This window comes from Stenella coeruleoalba (genome assembly GCF_951394435.1).
Source record: "Stenella coeruleoalba genome assembly, chromosome: 3".
Lineage (NCBI taxonomy): Eukaryota > Metazoa > Chordata > Mammalia > Artiodactyla > Delphinidae > Stenella > Stenella coeruleoalba.
The window spans coordinates 142,841,303-142,854,681 of record NC_137148.1 but is presented as its reverse complement, the minus strand read 5'-3'; the positions used below and the strand labels follow the sequence as shown (position 1 = coordinate 142,854,681).

The following is a 13,379-nucleotide window of genomic DNA, read 5'->3' as shown; positions in this document are numbered from 1 at the left end:
TAATGTATGTATGGTTAGTCCTTAGCAGAGCCAACCCATGATACTATATGGTCTCCATATGCTAGCTACTATTAAGTTCCAGAATTTATTATTATTGCTGTTGTTGTTATTGAATTTCAACGTTTGGTCTAAAATATATCTACATTTTGGGGAAATTCTCAATCTGTTTTGTATACGTAAAGAACGAATATGGCTCTCCAAAGCAATCCCACAACACAGAGCTTATGGGTAATTAGAGGCAAAATCCTGGATACCCTATAGAAACATCTTCAAAATATTAGTCAGTATAGGCAGAGGGGTTTTGACAAAATAGTTAGAACTCACTGCTTTGCAATGAATTTGGGAAGGTGTGATATGGTGTCTCTTATTACAAAATCCCTATAACCTTCCTCCCAGTACCCTCACCAAAAAATCACTACCATCTCTTATACCTGAATGAGAAAGCACACCAAAAGCAGAATCATCCTATAATGGCTAATTTCACACACCCTCATCTGAACCAATGATCTTCAATATTCGATTGACGTAAGGAGGAAGCTTTAGAGCGGTAGACTAGGCAAGTTTTCTGAAAGCATTTCCCTTGACAACCTCAGCTTACATACACACACTCACAGACTGTAGTAGAGAATTATTTGTCTCATGAATCATCCTGCTTCATGTCCTGTTAAAATAGTCATGCCATTATGCAGGAGCACCATCTCTTTGCTCTCCATTGCCCTACCAACGGCCTTTACCACCCCACTGCTGGCAATCCATGATGACTCCTAACAGTTAAAACTGAATGGGTCCTGGGACTTCCCTGGTGGTACAATGCAGGGGGCACAGGTCCAATCCCTGGTCAGGGAACTAAGATCCCACATGGCGTATGGCGTGGCCAAAAAAAACCACTGAATGGGTCCTTTAAGGAAACTCAGTGGTCGGTGACATTTCTTTCCTGAAGCCCCTGTAGTCATATCCTCGTCCCAGGAGGGACATCTGTGTGTACTCTGGGGCTTCTGGATCAATTTAATATCTCAATCTGTGATACCAATGATTCGTCTGACAGTGGTGGGTCTCCGAAACACTACTATAGTGACACTGATGACCTCACTGAAGCTCATATATCTACTACATTTTCAATTAATTCACTTATTCTCTCTATGCCAATCCCATCAAAGTTCTTAGATGTAGTAACACAAATATGAAATGAACTCAGGGAAGGACCCTCAGCAGAAAGAATTCACTCATTCATTCAGACACTATTTATTGACCACCTATAATGTCCCAAGCAGCTGGTTAGGCTTTGGGGATTTAGTAATCCCCAAAGGAAGCCAGACACAGTGGCTGCCCTCTAGGAACTTAGTTTCCTAAGGAGAAAAGCCTGAATCAAGTTGGTTATTCCAAAAAGGTTTCCTGAACTTAAATCACAAAAAGAAGTGGCCACTGAGAGTCCTCACCCGAATGCTGTGGTTTAGAGAAGAGATTCCCCAATAATTGTCTACAGAACAGTGCTGCCTCCCCGACCCACATTTTCATCACTTCGTGGCGGAATGAGCAAAAGGAGACCTTCACTGACCTTATATTCCACGAATTCTCTGTGTAAACCCTCTGTTCTGCTTACAGTGGTTCCTCTGTGGAGTTTGCTCGCTCCATCTACTTTTTGCCAGCTTCTTACACCGCAATATTTCCCAACCATATTTCCATCATTACCATCCCAATGGCCACCCTCTCACACCATCAGCATTATTTCTTACTATTTGTACATATCTTGATAAATTTTTGTTTTTTAAACACACTATTTTAAAAGTTAATGATGAAAGACTTAAGCATAAGAAACGGTATTGTTTGCCATGGCTAGAAGGTAGCTGTAAAAATAAATTTAATTTTTAAAACGTTCCTCATTTCAAACTACATACAGTTAGCTAATGAAAGCTCTGAGTCTGAGCCTGCTAGCTTTTTTTTTTCCTAAAAGAGAGAAAAGAACAAGTTTAAGGGAGTTGTTAAAACTTTAGTAGATATAAACTGAGATGCTCCTCTTGAATTAATGGACTTATCAGAGAAATCTGAAATGGGAATAACTTCCTCATTGCTCTGTTTCCCTGTTTCCCTGTTCTATTAATAACTTCAGTGCCCTGCACCACCAGTGACACTCATTTTGCTTTTTGGGTAATACTGCTATAATAATACGATGACTGTTGTTGCTACTGCTAATGACAATAGTCATAATAATTAAAATAACAAAAACAACAAAAATAAAAGTGCTTACTATAAGCCCAGCACTGTTTTATGGATTTTTACATTTTCACACGGAATAACTAACTGACTCTTCCTAACAGCCCATGAGGGAAGCACTTATACACATGGGAACCTGGAGCCCTTGAAAGTTTAGTAATATGATCAAGCCTGCCAAGTTTAAGAGCAGTCACTGATCAAACCTCAGCTCTAAGTCAGACAGACCTTGTTTCCAGCTTCATCATTGACTTTGCAACCCTGGGCAAGCCACTTTGATGCCACTTTGCAGAAAAAACTGAAACTTTGAGAGGTGACAATTAAATTATGTTTTTTCCACTATTACTTAGATGGGAATTCACCTTCTTGGGTTCCACTGAGATGACCTTTCTTATTTCATGTAATTCTTAATTGAAAAAACTAATTCGTGAAATGTTTTATATGTGTGTCTTTTAAGAGTATAGTATGTTAAATGTGGTAAAAGTTTGTAAGTCTTTTTTGCTTTCTAAAAGGTTCAATTACATTGCAAGTATAAGTTGGTGCTTTAAAAGAATGAAAGAAGTGATATGAAATTCAGAGGTAAGAGTTATCATTGTAGTTATCATCGTGGGCAGCATGCATAAGGGAAAGCACCAGAGAATGGATGGCACAGAATGAGCCGTGAATAATGGCTGGGGATTTGATAAGCACACAGCAGAAAAACAACAAGGGCTGCTTACTGAGGGCCTATTACACACCACCTACTGTGCTAGACTTTCACTGCAACCACTTCAAAACATTTGCCACAATGTTAGCCAGGAGTCGACATCATCTCATTTTACAGATAAAGAAAGTGAGACTCAGATATTAAACATGCTTCTCAAGGTTAAATAGCTAACGCAGGACAGCAGAAGGCTTCAAGTACCACTCTCTTCCTTCCCTTCTTCTTCCTCCTCCTTTTTACTGAATTCTTATGCCAGTGTTTGCATTATGAGCTTTCAGGCTTTATTTGAGCATTTCTTTTCCAGATTGGGTTCAGAACCGAGGCAGTTGGACTGCGTCTGACTTAAGAACCAGACTGGGTCTGACTTAAGCTGGACTGGGTCCAGGGTGAGGCTTCAGGTGAATAAAATTTTGTTTTAAGGCTGAACAAGTAGGCTAACCTTACCAAAGATAATCTTGCATTACAGTAACCACAGTGGAGAACTTTCAACCATTTTAACATAAGCTTATCCATTTATGAGGTGCCCTAGAGAAAAAGGAGTCTCAGGTAGGCACTCACTACAAAGGGTAGAGGGAAAATTATTATTCCTTCCTCTATAGTTTCTGGTGTCCAGAATGAAACTTAATGGGACACCATATTCACTCCAGAACCTAGCTGGGATCCTGGGAAAACTGGCAGAAGCTGGCAAAGGGTGAGAATTCTTTCCAAAGTCAGCTGTCCCAGACCTGTACCTTTGGTGTCTGGTCAAGAGAGGAAGGTAAAATTTCATAGAGTCCTGAAACAGGACAGAAGGAGGCAGGGCACAACCTTTAAAAGAATGACACAGCCATTGAGGATATGACAAAAACTGGTTAGGACCAACTACGTCCGCGATGGCAGAAGATTTGACTTCCAGTGGACCTTGAGCCTCATTATACACTCATTATAGTAGATCGGCATGCTAAATGACATACTAACAGGCAGCAGACAGTTCAGAGGCCAAACATAAAAGGCCAAGAAGTGGGTGGTGGCCTGATTTCTAGGAATCCCCGCCCCTTCCCTGAATAGTTGGAATAATCCTCCCACTCATTAGCCTATGAAATTACCCAGCCCCTAAAAACTAACCACCTCATATTTTGGGGCCTCTGGCCTTCTTAGAGGACCCACACTCTGTCTGTGGAGTGTGTTTCTCCCATGGCCCCTCTCACTTTCTGAGACGACCCCGTGCCCTGGGGCCACTCTTGTGTTTTGAGACATTCTGTCTATGGAATGTGCATCTCTCTAAATAAATCCACTTCTTACTTATCACTTTGTCTCTCACTGAATTCTCGTCTGCAACAAGACATCAGGGACCTGAGCTTCATTAAATCCTGAGACCAGATGTGTGATCTCAATTAAAAGACGGAGGGTTCAAGTCGCAATCTGGGTTGGGTGGTTTCAGTCCCTTCCTTTCCAAGCTTGGATTAGCAGGAAAAAACATTGATTATGGATCCTGTCTCTCCCAGGGATGCCTACTGCCTCTTGTTTATTTCATTTCATGTCCAGAGAACTTGATTTGGCAACTGGGAGGTTGAGGGGCCCCCAAATATGGCCAGACAGAAATGCGGGTTGCACTCTGTCTGTGGCCTGGTTCTACTGAGTGTTGCCAGCTCTCAGGGGAACTGAGTTTTTCTTTCTTGTGTCTATCTTTGAGATATGGCTCTGGATCTTGGGAGGCCAATATTCTTTGCATCCTCTTTGGGGACTCCTCTTGTGTTCACAGCGCTGTTCAATACTGCCAAGAATATTTATTGTTTGTCCTGGCTGAAACCTGACAAGATATTCAAAAGGACTTTTTTTAAGTGGCCTTATGTTCAGAAGTTTGTCAAGTTGGAAGTTGATATTCAGAGCCTTATAGGAACTTTCTTTCAGGCCTTCTTCCCAAAGCTAAAATGATACTACGTATCCACAGGGAAAGAAAAGCATTCTGAAGCTACTGTGGAAGAATCTACTAAAACACTCCAAAGACACCCAGCTCTAAATCTAGAACATGGGAAACTTTTGATTTCCATCTTAGCTGAAGATCTTCTTCCTGATATAAAGAAGCCAATTGAGCATCATGTAGTTGGATGGCTGGGTCAGCTTCTGGATATCATTCAGGTTACAACCCAATTCTTTGAGAAACTAAAGATAAACAGTTTTATTTGTCTTACAAATCTAGTGTTTACAAGAACAGAAATGTGACTATAGAAAAAATTCAAAGCCCACTTATCCTTTTTACCAACCCCAAAGCCTCCCCCATTCAACTGAAAGACGTACAGATATTGTAAAAGTCTGAATTTAGGAAACAAAATCCCTTTTCTGAGAAACTTAAATCCTTTCTCTGTGTTCTCTGAGATGTAAATGCTCTACCTGGTCTTCTCTAGGAACCCAGAGCCATCTCTTGAAATGCAAACTTCGGAAGGTAATTCTTATTAGAAAAAAAAAAAAAAAGAAGCTATTTGGGAATTAGGTGAATGAAAATTCTTAAAAGTCTTTTCCACAAATATTAGTAAAAGCTTTAGCCATCTGAGCAGATAACCTTAACTTATTCTATGTGCCAGAAACACAATTTGGATTCAACTGTTCTTTTATAAGCTAGTGAGTTTTGCATTATTTTATTTGTCTCACGGCTAAAATTTTAAAACAAAAGCTGTAAGATCTCTGAGTTTGTCTGTAAGTTTATATATGTCTATGTATATATGTTATAGATGTGTGATATTTTTTCTACCCCCAGATGATATCGCCAAATTTAATTTGTAAATAGTTCTATTTAATTGTCTCAAAGACAAACAACTGCTTATATAAATCAAGTATACTCTCAGAAATATAGAAATTAACTAAACTGTTTTTCATGTTTCATGATCTAGGATAATCTTCAGAAAATAAAAGCTAGTTTAAGTTTGTGGGCTTAATTAAAACAGGCATATTTTTAGTGTTATCAACATTAAACATACTACTTTTATTCTATCTTGGTTACTAACATTCAAATAAGCTCACGTTATCTCCTTACAGAATTTATCAGCAAGAAAGAAAACTTAAGACTATGGTCAGGGGCTTCCCTGCTGGCTCAGTGGTTGAGAGTCCGCCTGCCAATGCAGGGGACACGGGTTCGAGCCCTGGTCCAGGAAGATCCCACATGCCGCGGAGCAACTGAGCCCGTGCGCCACAACTGCTGAGCCTGTGCTCTAGCGCCTTCAAGCCACGGCTGCTGAGCCCACATGCCACAATTACTGAAGCCCGTGTGCCTAGAGCCCATGCTCCGTAGCAAGAGAGGCCACCGCGATAAGAGGCCTGCGCACTGCAGTGAAGAGTGGAACCTGCTCGCTGCAACTAGAGAAAAGCAACGAAGCAGCAACAAAGACCCAAAGCAGCCAGAAACAATAAATAAATTAAATTAAATAATAAAATAAATAAATTTTAAAAAAAGACTATGGTCACCTGTTTAATGCCTCATGAAATTTTCATTAGTAACCTAAACATAATTGTTAAGAATAAGTAAATAAGTAGATGTAAATAAGATAGAAGTTTATAAATAAACTTTTCAACAATAATTATGCTTTATGGCATGTCAAATATACTTTCCAAAATCTTTTTGGTCACTTGAAACCTTAATGCTCTACAGTCTTAAGATGGGGTTACATTCCAATAAGCCCACTGTAAATTGAAAATATAAGTTGAAAATGCATTTAATACCCTTAACCTACCAAACATCGTAGTTTAGCTTAGCCTACCTTAAATGTGTTCAGAACACTTACATTAGTCTATAGTTGGGCAAAATCATCTAACACAAAGCTTATTTTATAATAAAGAGTTGAATGTCTTGTGTAATTTATTGAATATTGTACTGAAAGTAAAAAACAGAATGCTGGCACGGGTATAGAATGGTTTTAAGTGTATTGGTTTTTGACCCTCATGACTGAATATCTGACTGGGAGCTGCAGTTCACTGCCGCTGCCCAGCATCACAAGAAAGCATCATACTACATGTACCAGCCTGAAAAAAGATCAAAATTCGAAGTACTGTTTCTACTGAACGTGAATCTCTTTTGCACCGTCATAAAGTTGAAAAATCTTAAGTCAAACCATCGTAAGTCAGGAACCATCTGTACAGAGATAAGTTAAACGATGACTATTCAATGAATATCTAGATAATTTCCAAATAAGATAAAATATTGAAACATTAATTACTGAACATAGGTGTATCCACTTTCAACTTCTTTTTACAGAGGAACTAAAGATATTTGTAACTCTGAAATCAAGACTCCTGGCACAGAGCAGTGAAAACTTTGAATCACCCGATGCAGGTTTCCAGCTGAGATGGAACAAGGCAACTGCCTTGTGGTGTCAGTGCTCATGTTATAAATAAGCCTTTTTTATTGTCTCCATAATGTCACATTTTTACATTTTTGTGCATATTGCTGGTGATTTTGCTATTTAAAATGACCCCTGGTGTTCCCTGGTGGCGCAGTGGTTCAGAATCTGCCTGCTAATGCAGGGGACATGGGTTCGAGCCCTGGTCTGGGAGGATCCCACATGCCGCAGAGCAACTAGGCCCGTGAGCCACAACTACTGAGCCTGCGCGTCTGGAGCCTGTGCTCCGCAACAAGAGAGGCCGCGATAGTGAGAGGCCCGCGCACCGCGATGAAGAGTGGCCGCCGCTTGCCACAACTAGAGAAAGCCCTCCACAGAAACGAAGACCCAACACAGCCAAAAATAAATAAATAAACAAATGTGGGGTTTAAAAAAAAAGAAAAAAGAATGTTATTTAAAAAAATAAAATGACCCCCAAGCATTGTACTGAAGTGCTGTCTAGTGATGTAAGTGCAAAAAGGCTGTGGTGTGCCTAATGGAGAAAGGACATGTGCTAGATAAGCTTTGTTCAGGGAGGAGTTATAGTGCTGTTGTCTGTGAGTTCACTGGTAACAATCAACAATGTATATTAAATAAGAAGTCTTTTTTTTTCTTTTGTTTTTAAACAGAAACACACATAAAACAAGGTTATGTATTGATCTCTTGATTGATAAAAACGTTGTGACCACAGGGTTGCACTTACTTAATCCTCTATTCCCCCTAGGAGCAGTGGTTCAGCATTTGCTAATTCAGTGTTTTACACAGCTTTATAGAACATGACTACCACAAATAAGGAGACTCAACTGTATTTATTTATTTTCCCTATGCTCTTGATATTTTATTCTTTGTATGACTATGATCTTGTATTCTTACATTCTTTATTAAGATGCCTTACTTTTGCAACCCATTTTCTATGGAACTGGGTATCATATGCATGAACACAACACACACACACGCAAGTATCCATTTAAAGACCTTGACTATAATCTTTTGACTTATTTATAATTTATATTATGTATCATGGTATTTAATTTATATTAAACTGACTTTTTTTTTTTTTTTTTTTTTTTTTTTTGCGGTACGAGGGCCTCTCACTGTTGTGGCCTCTCCCGTTGCGGAGCACAGGCTCCGGACACGCAGGCTCAGCGGCCATGGCTCATGGGCCCAGCCGCTCTGCGGCATGTGGGATCTTCCCGGACCGGGGCACAAACCCATGTCCCCTGCATCGGCAGGAGGACTCTCAACCACTGCGCCAGCAGGGAAGCCCTTAAACTGACCTTTTAGCAATATATTTTTATGTTTTAGTTTTTCAGTCAAATTGAACTCATTCACTTATTTTCCTTTATTTACTCAACACCTTGTTGAGATGCTTGGTTTTATTCAAATTCTATTCTATTTGTTCATCCTGTTTTGCATAGTTCTGAAGATACAATAAGCAGCTATAGGATACTTTTCTTCTTTTTGTAACTGTAGTATAATAGTAAACAAAGTCATTCAAAGGTATTCCATGTCAATTTTCCAAATGAGCTACTTAAAAATTTAAATAGTATTTTATAATTTTCTTAGTCCATGTTACAAATATCTCCCTGATATATATTGATACATTCAGGGACATGGAAACCAAAATCTGCATCCAATGATGGTTGGCAAAAATGCTAAGTACATTAGTCCCACTTCAGCATAAGTGACAACAGCAGGAATTTAAACAAGACAATCCATAATTTAGAAAGTTATGTAACTCTTTATAATAAAACATATGGTTTTCTCTAGAATAATCCCATATTTTTGCTGGTCAAAAAATGTTCAATCAGTAGATCAGTATCTGGAGTAACAGATTGGACCCAAAAACTTGGTTCCCTTGAACAAAATATTTAACCCCTTGGACCGCAGATTTTAGGATTAAATAAGACTTTGTTTTTATGTTAAATAAAATAATTTACATTAAGGAGAAAACATGTTTTAAATGTGGTACATGGTATGCATTTACTAACTGTTCCTTTCTACTTTTCATCTATTCATAATTGTTATATTAAAACACCACAAACATCATATATTAGTTCTGGTTATATAAGTTCTACTTTGTTCTTTAAATTTTCAAGAAAATATTTTGTGAAATATATAATATTTGCATGACTGTATGTGAGAGAATGTGAAATATTTAAAGAAAACCTGTTGTAAGTCTCACAATGTTAAGAAGCAACTCAGGCATGTAATGCAGGGAAAAAAAAATTTCAAAATGTACTCATCTTAAAGGTTAGATGTTGCGTATTAAAGGGTGTTTCTCTGCAGGCAAAAAAAGCAAAGGGGGAAAAAAGAGCTTAGTGTAATACTTTCAAAATGATGCTAATAATTTCAGTTCTTATATAGAAGTGGATTTGAAACTAGAGAATAAATGTGTTAATCTTATTTTTTTAAAGAGACGTGGTCACATATATTCAGTACATACTGATTATTATGAACTCTTTAAATGGGAAGGAAAGTGAAAAATGTCACTTGCTTTCTATTGATGGGGAATTAAATCCACACCTCACCCACTGCCGATGTGTAGCTGAAAACACAGCCTTCATGTAGATCTGTTGATTTTCCCAAATTTCCTACCTAAAGTAGGGTTTCATTTCAATAATACTGGAAATCAAGAAACATTCGTTCTGTTTAGCCCTTATCAAAGGCAATCTTTCAAAGTATCACAGTTTTTTCTATGATTTTTAAGTTGCTTTCTCTTTCATCTTCATTTTTAAAATAGTGAAAAATAGCCAAAAAGCATGTTTTAGTGATGATAAAAACACAGCTTGCATTTCATCCTAGTCTGGCTGAAAGCACATACGACTGTCCTAGAACTATAAGAACCTCCATTTAAATCTCGTGTTTGCTATCAATCCACCATCACCATGGAGTAAAAACCATTTTATATACTACCAGCGAAGCAAAAGGAGACACATGGAAACGTTTAAGGTAGATCCCTGGCCAGAAAAGCTGTATACTTTATTCTGCCTCTTATGAGCAAAGAGAGTATCATTTAAACTTCAGGCATAAGCCTAAGTTGAAAAGAAAAATAGCCATTGGTGGTCTAGGAGGAAAGTGAAAACCTGGGCAAACACCAGCTTATATTTATAAAGCCTCCTATTGTCTGGGAAAGCTACTCTCACTGATTCTATTAGGGCTGCAAATGACACTCTGAATGAACAGCAGAGGGCAGAAGCCTTGCAGAGTCCTTTTCCAAGTAGGTGGGTATTTCTTGAGAACAGTTTCAACAGAACATAAAATATGATGCCAGAGAGTTATTGTGAAGAATTTCTTTTCAAAGTTAATAGTAGTTTTCTGAAAACTAAGCCCGGCCTCACTGACTGGCTTGTTATTCGGCCAAAATTCAAGGCATTTTTGGTTGCAATAGTCAATTACCAAAGTACTGCCCTAACTAAAATGATGGCAAAACCTAACGAGAACTTTGAGAAAGCGTAATGATTTTCAGGCCAGCACGTTAGGCAGATCACTGAGATTTGGAGACCTGCTTTCACTATCAAGGAAGTTTCTAAGACCATGTAGCCTTTTCTCCCTCTTCCCACATCTACATGCTACTCTTCATTATCCTCTGCCTGACCACCATGTACCGAAGATCCATCTTCTCCAGAAAACCTAATCAAAAGGTTGTAAGCTTTTTAGATGATAAACTTAGGATGATGAGCAAGAAAGGGAAAAACAGGGGACAATTGCTGGCTCTAACAAAGTAAGGAAAATCCTCTAGGAATCCTAAACACAGGCCTCCTTCTCCAATGCAGGATTCATTCTTCTAGGTCCTGCCCCACCAAACTCACCTCCTCTAACTCTGCAGTGTTCTCCTCTGTTACTTGCTCTGGGAGAGGACAGATGGGCTAGCATGGATATGTCAGAGTCTTAGGTTTGTTTCACCGTACGCCCTCCTATTCCTTCCAAAATTAACAACTCTGCATTTATAATGGATTTGCAACACTTGGTGATATTTCCTTAAGAATAGAAACAATGATGGACCCAAGTTTCCAAGACACAAAGTGGAACCGGGAGATGATTCTGGGAGAGGATGGTGCCTCATCTGTGTGTGAGCAACCGTGAAGTCAGAGCTGTGCTCTAACAAAATCAAGTTTTCCTTGTACAACCCAGTTTGGATCTGATCTCCAAGAAATTAGGAACAACGATACTTTAGAGAAAGTAGACTCTAAACTGACTGATTGAACTAAGCTGTCTGATGACTGTATTACACACACCTCCTTCCTGAGGGTATTCCCATCATCATCCCTCCCTTATTCCCATGCCCACTCCCTCAGCCACGTTAGACCTATACTCACTGCCTCATTTTCATTGAAAAAGCTTCTGCAAGCAATAAAAAATATAGAAAAAGAAAAAAGGATTTAATCCAGATACCTTTTCCATTTATCCATCTAATCACTTAAGAGTCTTTACTGGACCTCCTCTCATACCTCATCCTTGGTCACAAAATCTCTATACATACTCAAATTACTGAAATTATTCTGTAACTAATGTTTTAGCTAAGTCAGATATCCCATTCCCAAATTAGAAGTGCATAATATATTAGTTGTCCCCATAGAACTCATCTATGGGTCAAACTTGGTAGGATTTGACTTGTAAAAGCAAGATCGAAGAAAGCAAAACACCAGAGAAAAAAGGATGTAGGAAGCCCAAGAAAGCCTTAGGAAGACATTTGATATATGATGTTAGATGCTGTAGAAATATATTGAGGATGCCAGTTCAGGGACAATAAAAGCAGAAGGATTTTACTAGGAGCATTAGAAAGACTTGCCAGCTTCCTTTTTGCTTTCTGCCTGCATAGATTAACAACATTAAACAGATCAAGGGGAACAAATTTTTCTATCCAAAAGGTCTTTACACACGGCAATGTGATGTTATGTGGTCCAGCTAATCAAAACCATCACCTTTTATTTCCATATGTACATAACAAATACCAAAAGTGTGGTGGCCAAGTTATTCTTAGAGGCTAGGGAATGAGGAATTGGGGGCTGGAGGGGGAGTCCATCCAGGTAGATAAGAACCAGATGCATGACTGAAGAATGGTAAAGTCATTCTCTTGGGTTGGGAGCGAGAGAGACAATCACAGATTGCAGAGAGAAAATGACAGTACTAATTACTTTTGTCCATAAGGAAAAAAGCAAAAAAAAAAGAAAAGCCAGCTTTCCTGCACAGAGCTGGAAGAGCCCTATTTTGTGATCTGCATGAAAGCACTTTGGTCAACAATGCAAACAGAACTTGAGGCACAGCAAAACACAAAATTGTGGCTATGATTCCACTCACCAAAATGGTGGATCTTCAGCGTGCAACAGTGAGCTCTACCGGAGCGCTCCGCAGCAAAGCCGAGTGATGAAGCAAGCCCCAGACTGCTTAGGCAATAAAAAGTTGGATGTGACTGTTAAAAAAGAAAAGAAAACAGATAAGACTAAAATGAGCACATAAAACAAACAAACAAAAAGAATAAAAATGCAAATAAATACCACATATCTTCAAAATGTAGGGAAGCTGGAATTGGGAGCTAAATTAGCTTAACTGTATACCTTACCCTTTCGAATATCTTTCAAAAGAGGAATGTAAAATATGGTATAAAACATTATTAGTTCAGTTATTTTGACTATAGCACACCATTCCCATTAAGACACAATAGCATACCCATTTGTTATCCTTCAAATGTGATGCTGTTTATAATATTACAACACCTAAATGCACAGTATTAGAATGGGATATTATTTAAAGGCATCTTTCTAGCAATATACAGATTTTAGGTCTGCTCTTCACATTTATACATTATTTATTTCATCTTAAAATGTACTGTTTGCTCATCCATACAGTTTGAGCATTATTTCGTCAACTTTTAAATTCAAATACTTGCTAGTTGGTGCCACAGTCAATAGGATATGGGAAGTCCCCTGACTCTAACACAACTTGCTTTGGACAAATGACCTAAGGTCTCCTTAGCTAAAATTTGGATATAACAGCACCTATTTCACAGAAGTGTTGTGAAAATTAAACACGATAATCTATCAAAGCACTTAGTACAGTGCCTGGCACACGGCACCCCTACATTACTTGTCAGCTGTCATTGTTGTCACAGTTGTTAC

The 13,379-nt window shown here is 38.6% G+C and overlaps 1 protein-coding gene across 50 annotated transcripts in view; it reads right to left on the bottom strand.

Moving 5' to 3' along the window:
- Positions 1-13,379, bottom strand: part of LOC307184329 (teneurin-2-like) — a 2,867,364-nt gene that overhangs the window by 272,896 nt on the left and 2,581,089 nt on the right. For all 50 annotated transcript variants that reach the window (XM_079917763.1, XM_079917760.1, XM_079917746.1 and 47 more), the window contains one exon: positions 12,562-12,673. The gene's annotated coding sequence lies outside the window, so the exon portion shown is untranslated. The remainder of the gene's footprint in view (positions 1-12,561; positions 12,674-13,379) is intronic.